General features: G+C 41.9%; 1 long non-coding RNA gene across 1 annotated transcript; it reads left to right on the forward strand.

The window, feature by feature from the left end:
- The first annotated feature begins 3389 nt into the window (after nucleotides 1-3389).
- LOC115292693 lies at nucleotides 3390-6647 on the forward strand. Its single transcript, XR_003909093.1, has 3 exons — nucleotides 3390-3593; nucleotides 5975-6036; nucleotides 6547-6647. It is a non-coding gene; the product is annotated as an uncharacterized LOC115292693 (long non-coding RNA).
- Nucleotides 6648-9772: the final 3125 nt, after the last annotated feature.

Raw genomic sequence — 9772 nt, forward strand, 5'->3', positions numbered from 1 at the left:
GATAAGGGTACAAATAAAATGTAAAAACAAAAATCATGAGATGCTTTCCTTGTAGTGCACACCAGCTTTCTGATTGATAACTTTCTTGCTCCTTAGTGCTGCTTACCTCTAACACTACTAGTCCAAACACATACTGCAGGAAATTTCCAGAGTCATCCAATTACCCCAGAGGAATCGTGGTATTTTTGTTTTCATTTGTATATTTGCTTCTCCTCCAGATCACGTGGGTTTGTGAAGCATAGCCATGTCTGTGTGCCATTAGCATGGCCTTTTTCGGAGGTGAGGTGTGACCACAGAATTAAACAAAACCATGGGAGATATACAGAATCCACCTGGATATCATTTAAATATGTAAAACTGTTGTGGCCCTAGCAGGTAGATAGAATATGAAAAAAATTCAAGATTTAATGAATAAATAAATTGGTGAATTTAATTTAATTAAAAAGTGAAAGAAGTTATGGAACTTCAGCCATCCTAATTGGGTGACAAAGTGGGAAGAAGTTCAAAGAATTATCAAGGCTTTTTTTCTTAACGTTTATTTATTTATTTTGAGACAGAGCATGCGAGCATGAGTGGGTGAGGGGCAGAGAGAGAGGTTCCCAAGCAGGCTTCGCACCGTCAGTGAGGAGCTCTACACAGGGCTCGCGGGGCTGGATGCAGGGATCCATCTCAGGAACCATGAGATCATGACCTGAGCGGAAATCAAGAGTTACATGCTTAACCAACTGAGCCCCCCAGGCCCCCTGAATTATCAGGGCTGTTCATTGGATTTAAGGGAATGGGATTATAAATTGACCCCAATGGTAGAGCACATTTCTTTTTATTTATTTATTTTTTAAACATATTTCTTCTTCTTTTTTTTAAGTGTATTTATTTATTTTGAAAGAGGGAGAGAGAAGACAAGCAGGGGAAGGGCAGAGAGAGAAAGAGAGAGAGAGAGAATCTCAAACAGGCTCCACACTCAGGGATCAAATTCATAAACTGCAAGATCATGACCCAAGCTAAAGTCAAGAGTTGGAGGCTTAAGCACTGAGCCACGCAGGTGCCACAAATTTCTTTTATCAAATATGTATTTTCCTGCTTTGCATGACTGTGAATGTGAGTTTGGAGATGGAGTAATAGGGGAAGCAAAGACAGAAGGGAAAGGAGTAGGAAGAAGGTCTCAGGAGTCGGGGTGGGGTGCTGAAAGGGGTGGGAGCAAAGACCGTGGCATGCTTGCCTTTTGGTTGACCAGTGCTCCTGCTCTGACGTCCCATCTGGATATCCCTTGGCAGGTCCTGGTCAGGACCCCATCGCTACCCTGAACATCTATAGCTTTTATTGGCTAGATTTTCTTCCACCAGTGCTGATTCGGGGCTAGCCCTGGATAAGACTGTGATGTGGCTGAGGTATCTGGGTGTGATTCAAGAGTCCCAGAAGGAGAATTGAGCTTTGGCCTTCAGCTCCAACTTGATGATTTGCCAAGCCAAAACCTCCTGGAGACTTGATTTCCTTATCTGTAGAATGGATATATCTTTTTTCCCTGTAGCTCATAAATTGTCAAGATCAAATGTGTAAAATACATGGGCACGTACTTCCAAAAGGCCAGGCTCTCATCACTGTAAAGCGGAGGTGTTAATAGCTAGTATGGGTTCATCTGCTACCTCCAGCCTCCCCACATCAACCTCATGGTATTCTCAGATTCTCCTTCCTGCCGGTCTTCCCCACCCCCTCACACAACCTGCTCTTTGTATATAATTGCCATCCATACCTAAATAATATTAAATCAGAGATTTATACAATTAAATCTGAAGTAGTTACATCGTGTCTGGAAATATTTGGATATTAAACCTAGTCTTTATTTGAGTAGTAAAAACATTTAGCCCTTGTCCAAGAAATGTTAACAGACAGTTTGTAGTAAGGAAGAGAAACAAGGCTTTCCTGCGCTCTGAAATCACTCACTTTATGTCTGAATGATCCTATCTAAGCTGGAATTCAGAGTGAACCTTTGGATCAGTATTTTAAAAGGACAGCTTTAGAGACCCTAAATTCCTTTTTTCCCCCTAAGCATATAGTTTGTTTTGTAGTTAGGATATTTATTACACATACGGTTAACATGACCCATTGAGAGATGTACTAGTGAAGGGGCACAAATTCTGGAGCTGGCTGATCTCCGTTCATATCCAGCTCTTCCGTTCGTTGTCTGTGTGGCCTTGGGGAGGCTGTTTATCTTTTTATTTTATTTTTTAACTTCTCAATGTTTTATTTTTATTTGGGGGGGGTGGAGGGATAGAGAAAGAGGGAGACAGAGAATCCCAAGCCGGCAGAGAGCCCGATGCAGGGCTTGACTCACAAACCGTGAGATCATGACCTGAACTGAAGTCGAACATTGAACCGACTGAGCACTTGGGTAGGCGGGTTAAATGCTGTGTCTCAGGAGCAGCTGGGTTAGGTGTCTGATCCTCGGTTTTGGCTCAGGTCATGATCTCACAGCTCGCAGGATGGAGCCCCACATTGGGCTCTGCACTGACGGTGCCCAGCCTGCTTGGAATTCTCTCTCTCTGCCCCTCCCCTGCTCTCTCTCTCAAAATAAGTAAAGTAAGCATTAAAGAAAACATAAATGTTGTGTCTCAGTTTATTTATCAGTAAAATGGGGGAAATTGATATTACCTACCTTCATAGATGTATGGGAAAGGTTAAATAAATTAATAGGTCTAAAATAGTGTCTGGCACTTAGTAAGCATTAGCTAGTATTTATTCTAAGTACATGTAAAATAATTCAAACCATTCAGAAATTCAATTCTAAAAATTAAAAATCCCACTTAGGCTCCCAAGCTTCCCACCTTTGATGTTAACATCACTTCCCTCTTTATAAAGTTAACAGTTACCTTGTGGTCATCTTTCAAGAGTTTTTGCTGATATATTTTTCAAAGCATGGGATTATAATACACTCACGTTGGCAACTTGTTTTTCTCACTTCACTGCATAACCAGGAGATTTTTCCAGGTCCCTACGTCCAGCTCTACCTCCTTTTTTCTATGTGCTTCATAATATGCCACAGCATGGACACTCTAAATTTATTTAACTAGTGTCTTATTTTATTTTATTTTAATTTTTTGGTGCCCAAACAGGCACTTGAATAACCAGTGACTTGTTGAGGGATGCTTAAGTTGTTTCCATTTTTTCCACTATCAGGTTCACTTTTTACATACTCTTTACTTTTTGTAATTCAAAACTATGATGCTGAAGCCCAGCGGAGTTGCTTCCTCATTTCACCATTGTAGCTCATTTCCTATTGAGCAAAACTTCTTCCTCAGGTCAGCTCTTGCCACACCCTGCAGGGGTGGGGGCTTTTCCACCAAAAGAAGAAGTGGAATCACTATCCTGTGCCTTAGGAGTAAACACCCTCATTCCCTTGGTGGCGATGCCTGGCCCACGCGGCAGCCCTGCCCCGGGAGCTGCCGGACAGCTTAGCAGCCCGATTACAACAAAGTCAACATCGCTTCGCCTCCAGTGCAGCTGGCTGCGCTTAGTACGTCGTAAGAGTTCGGGCCCTAGACAGGATGCCTTCCCGTAACAATACCTCACTTTGTGGAAGAGCCGTGTGCGCCAGGGTGAGCCTGGTTCCTTAGTGTCATCCCAGCATAAGCTCCTGATTTCAGGGGTTGTTGGCTATTGATTGATTTGCCGGAAATGCTCTTCCCTCTCCATTTGAAACAGACAAATCTTCCTTTGAGGATGAACTGAAATCCGACCCCTTTTTGAAGATTTCCCAGTTTCTGCAGCCTACACTAATCCTTCCCTTCTCTGAATTTCTTCAGCAGGAAGACCTTGGGGCACCTGCATACCTCAGTCAGTAGAGCGTCCTCTGACTCTTGATTTTCGGTAACAATTCATGAGATGGAGCCCCGCCTAGGGCTCTGAGGGGGCAGCACGGAGCCTTCTCTAGATCTTCTCTCTCTTTCTCTCTCTGCCCCTCCTCCACTCATGCTCCTGAACGCGCACGCTCTCTCTCACTCTCTCGAAATAAATAAATAAAATTTAAAAAAGCAATATGAAAACGACTCATCCAGTTAACCTCCCAACCAGTCTGCCTAGATTACTTTTAGGAACAGCTAGATCATTACTTAACAAAGTCATCCTTCCTGTTGCTGGAAGTTTTGATCCTCAGAAAGTTCTTCCTTTTATTAAGCTGAGACTTGCGTCTTAAACTTTTACCCACTGTGCCTAGATTTCCCTCTGGAAACACTGCTACATTTTTCTGTACAAAAAGTCTTTAAATAATATGCATTTAAGAGGCACCTAGGTGGCTCAGTCGGTTAAGCCTCCGGCTTGGGCTCAGGTCATGATCTCATGGTTCCTGAGTTTGAGCCCCACATTGGGCTCTGTGCTGACAGTTAGGAGACTGGGGCCTGCTTTCAGTTCTGTGTCTCCTTTACTCTCTCTCTCTGCTCCTCCCCTGCTCATGCTCTGTCTCTCTCTCAATCTCTCTCTCTCTCTTTCTCTCAAAAATAAACAGTAAAATAAATAAATAAATAAATAAATAAAATACATTAAGAGCAATCTTCTCTTTTCCAGGCAAAAACCCCATCATGTCTCCCCATAGATTCTCATGTGACATGGTCCAGTTTGTCAATGTCCCTTTCAAAATGAGGTTTCTGGGGGCACCTGGGTGACTTAGTCGGTTGACCGGCTGACTTCAGTTCAAGTCATGATCTCACAGCTGGAGGGTTGGAGCCCCACATTAGGCTCTGTGCTCAGAGCCTAGAGCTTGCTCCAGATTCTGTATCTCCCCTTCTCTCTGCCCCTCCCCTGCTCACTCTCTCCTCTCTCTCTAAAATAAGCAAACATTTAAAAAGTAATAATAAAATAAAATGGGCTCCTGAAAGAGAGCGCGGCTCCAGACAGGACTGGGCCCGGGCAGCGTACAACAGGCCATTCCTTCCCTTGATCCGGACATTAAGCCTCGATCAGTGCAGCACGGAATCACATTAGCTCCTTGGCAGCCGCTCTGCAGTCTGTTCATACTGAATCTACTGTCGATTAAATCCCCTCTGTTTCATGTTAATTGCTGTTAAGTGAATTCTTTCCCAGCCTGTGCTCCTGCAGTTGATTTTTCTTAATGTAAGCTCTAGGCTTTACTTTGATCTCCATAATATCTCATCCTATTGGTATTAGCCCAGTCACTCAAAATATTATAAAATCTTGATTCCATGGTTCAGTGAGCTATTACTGTCCAGTCTCGGTTGCCTAGAATTTCAGTGTTACGGAAGACCACACACATGTATCCGCAGCTTAGGAGAGCGGTGGTAGAGGCAAGAGCCTATTTTTTTTTTTTTTTTGAGGCGTAGCTGACACACAATGTTACATTAGTTTCAGGTGCACAACACAGGGATATGACAAATCTGCATGTTATGCTGTGCTCACCACAAGTGTGGCTACCAGCTGTCACCACATCTGCTATTAGAATAGCACTGACTCTATTCCCTAAGGTGTGCCTTTTTTTCCTGTGACATATTCATTCCATTAGCTGGAAGCCTGTGTCTCCCACTCGCTTTCACTCATTTTGCCCATCCCTCCGCACCCTTCAGCTCTGGCAACCATCAGTTTGTCTTCTATATTTATGCGTTGGTTTCTGTTCTCAGTTTATTTTTTGTTTGTTCCTTTTGTTTTTTAGATTCCACATATAAGTGAAGTCATATGATATTTTTGTCTGTCTTACTTATTTCACTTAGCAAAAAACCCTCTAGGTCTATCCATGCTGTTGCAACTGGCAAGATCATTCTTTTTTGTGGCTAATATTCCACATCTTCCTTGTCCATTCATCTATCAGTAGGCACTTGGGTTGCTTCCATATCTTGGGTAGTATAAACAATGCTGCAATAAACAGATGGGCGCAGGTGTCTTTTCAAATCAGTGTTTTTATTTTCTTTGGGTAGATACCTGGTAGTGGAATACTGGACCATATGATATTTCTATTTTTAATTTTTTATAGAAATCCACACTGTTTTCCATAGTGGCTGCACCAGTTTACATTCCCCAAAGCAGTGCATGAGGGTAAGAGACTTTTTTAAACTTCCATTTATTGAATATTTACTCCTTGCTATATTCTGTACTATGCATACACTATCTTATTTAATCTCCACCCTCGCCCAGTGAAAACAGAAATTAACATCTCATTTTACAAATGAGGAAACGGAGGGGAAGGGACAAAGATAAAGGTATTCTGTTCTCTGAGAGATCTTTCCCACCAGTCATCAGTCTCAGAGACAACTGAGCATACAGGTGCTCTGGCGCGCGCGCACGCACGCGCACACACACACACACGCACGCACACACACACGCACGCACACACACACACGCACACACACACACACACACACACACACACACACACACACACACACGCGCGCACACACACACACACACACACACACACACACACACACACACACACACACACACGTTGGCCTCCCCCTACAGGGAGGCTTGGGTTCAGCTGTGGCTGAAAAGCTTTAGCCAGAGAGAGGGAGAGCAGAAAACTAACTCGTGGCTTCTTTTTCTTAGGGTGACATCTCATTAGCCTTTTGAAGAAGATGAAGTTGCACACAAGAATGGATAAAAATTAGAAACAAGTGGGGCACTCTGGTGGCTCAGTCGGTTAAGCAGCCGACTTTGGCTCAGGTCATGATCTCACGGTTCGTGAGTTTGAGCCCCTCATTAGGCTCTGGGCTGACAGCTCAGAGCCTGGAGCCTGCCTTGGATTCTGTGTCTCCCACTCTCTCTGCCCCACCCCCCCGCTCACTCTCTGTCTCTCAAAAATAAATAAATGTTTTTAAAAAAAATTTAATTAGAAACAACTATGAAATAAAAGAAACAACTAGGAAAAGACAAAGTTGGATTTTAAAAATAAAGTCTATTGGGCATATGATGCAATAAAATGTGACTTGGTCATACAGGTGTTTTAGTTACATGATCTTGGAGTTTGTATTCATGGCTTTATGAGGCTGACCGAAATTTTTTCCCTTGTTTTCCTTTCTATAGTCTACAGTAATTAATGATGATTAAGGGAAGGATCAACTCCATACAGCCCTACTTTAACTTATTTGCACAGCATTTATGATCTTATGATATATTTCTTATTTACTTAATTCTCCCCATTGAAATGTGAGCTCCATGACCACCGAATCCTATCTGCCTTGCTCTCCTCTATATCACTATTATGCAGAATCTAAGTATGACAACAGAAAACCTAGCACTTTAAGAAAAAAAGATTATTTGGGGCACCTGGGTGACTCAGTCGGTTAAGTGCCTCAGTCTTGATTTTGGTTCGGGTCATGGTCTCATGGTTTGTGAGTTCAAGTTCTGCATTGGGCTATGCATCAACAATGCAAAGCCTGCCAGGGATTCTCTCTGTCCCTCTCTCTCTCTTTCTCAAAATAAATAACTAAACTTTAAAAAAAAGGTGGGGGGTTATTTAAACAATGTAAAGGCTGAGCAAGCTTCATCCCAGGATTCACTCTGGATGTGGGTGTAGACAGAGTGCTTAATTTTAAGAAACATTACTAATATCCTTCCAGTGCTAAGCCAAGCTGCCTTTTGATAGATCACACACACACACACACACACACACACACACACACACACACACTGCCCTTTAATGGTAGTGAGGTTTTTTGTTTTTAATTTTAGCAGCAATAGTTGAATATTCTAGTTCCATTAAGGTGGCACCTTGGCTATGGGCAATGGCAGAGCCAAGGGGAGGCCTGGGAGGGGCTTTAGGATGCACAATGCACTTGCTCTATATGTTCGAGACAATTCTCCTGTCTACTACCGTTTCCCCAACCTATCCAACCAGCTTGCTTCCCCCAGCACTCTTATTCTAGAGTCCCGCAGGTGTACGTGGCAGTGCTCGGGTGGCCCCACCCAGAGGTCAAGCCAGGAAGATAAGTGACACAGCTTGCTCGCTTGGGCCAGCTGGGACCCAAAGGGGGTGACCCTTCATATGGCAGTTGTCCTTTACCTGTTTGACTTCTCAGTTCTGCCTCTTCATCTTTTGCCTGTCTCCTGTACCCATCTCCTCTCATAAGTGGAAATGTCAAAAGTTGAAAGTTTAAAATATGTCAACCCGTTATATCAAAAGTTTGTGCCCAAAGACGACAAAGATGTTAATCTTTTAATCACATGTCAACGTATGATTAAAACAATTTTTTTTAACAGGGGCACTTGGGTGGCTTGGTTAAGCGCCTGACTTTGGCTCAGGTCATGATCTCATAGCTCATGAGTTTGAGCCCCGTGTCAGGATCTGTTCTGACAGCTCCGAGCTGGAGCCTGCTTCAGATTCCGTGTCTCCCTCTCTCTGCCCCTCCTCTGCTCATGTTCTCTCTCTTTCTCAAAAATAAACATTAAAAATTTTTAATAAAATAAAATGAACATATGTCTAAGATTTATTAACTTATTGATGAAGGGGATCAATAAAATAGTAAATTGATTAAAAAAGTATTTTGAAGACCTAAGAATTTATAGACTTTTACAGAGGAATGTTAGAATAAGATCACTAGGTTAATATCCTATAGGTAAAGAAACCTATTGATTACCTTCTCTACTGGATGAAATTTTTTTCATTTTTATTTTTTAATTTAATTTTAGAGAGAGAGCACAAATGGGGGAGAGGGCAGAGGGAGAGAGAAAAAGACAGAGAGAGAGAGGGAGAATCCCAAGCAAGCTCTATGGTCAGGTCAGAGCCCTATGTGAGACTCAATACAAGACCCTGGGATCATGACCTGAGCTGAAATCAAGAGTCAGATGCTCAACTGACTGAGCCACCCAGACACCCCAGAAATTTTTAATCAACATGTAAGTGTACAATATCTGGGCTTTAATCAAATAGTAAACAGCCAAATCAAAATATATCTTAGCCAAGTCTAAGATACATTATCTTAGAAAATTAAGAATCCTTCAAAAAGCTTTTAAACAAGGCTGGTATGGCAATATAATATTGAAAAAGATGAGGGGTCCTTGTCCTTTCCCTTATTTTTAAGTTTTAGATAATTTTTAACACAGGTTTTTAAGTTTTTCATATATATGGATATATTTTTAATATAAATTTTACATCTGTCATATAAAGTTTTTATATATTTCTCCTGTTACTCCTTTCCCTGTTTTGGAGTGTGCTAGTACTTCTCATATGGTGAACGGTGGAGATGAGAGGGGGAAGACATAAGTCTCTCCAAACTTCTCTTGTTGATAACTCATTTTAGGGAAAGAGTGAATGTTGTAGAGTGGCGGGGAAAGAGATCAAATGAGGGAAGAGATGAAAAGTTTTGGGTAAAATGAATTTTGAGGATTACATTAAGGTTTTAATGGGGGGATGGGGTGGGGTAAAAAAAGATTTTAATGTATTCATTCTATTTTGAGGTTCATTATCAGAAATAATGAAGACCTTTGCGCTTCTTGTCAGTGGAGAATGCAATGAATCAAAAATATGAAAATTATGTAGTAGTCCGTATCTATAACAGGAAAGAAGGGCAATGGGATCAACAAATATTTAACAGTAGTGATGACAGATGCTTGGCTCTGGTTAAAACTTCTGCTTAACTATAACAGTATATGGTTAAAGTCAAGAAGGCAGCCCTAATGGAATTTGCTAGCCTAAGAGTTCTTACCAGAAACCCAAAGGCTCCTGCACCCATAATCATACATTAGGGTGTCCATATTTAGGTTAGTAACAAGGAGCATTCATTCAAAGAATATCCTGCCTGTGCTGAACATGTATTGCCAGTTTTTTGTTTGC

Source organism: Suricata suricatta, chromosome 5 (genome assembly GCF_006229205.1).
Source record: "Suricata suricatta isolate VVHF042 chromosome 5, meerkat_22Aug2017_6uvM2_HiC, whole genome shotgun sequence".
NCBI classification, from domain to species: Eukaryota; Metazoa; Chordata; class Mammalia; order Carnivora; family Herpestidae; genus Suricata; species Suricata suricatta.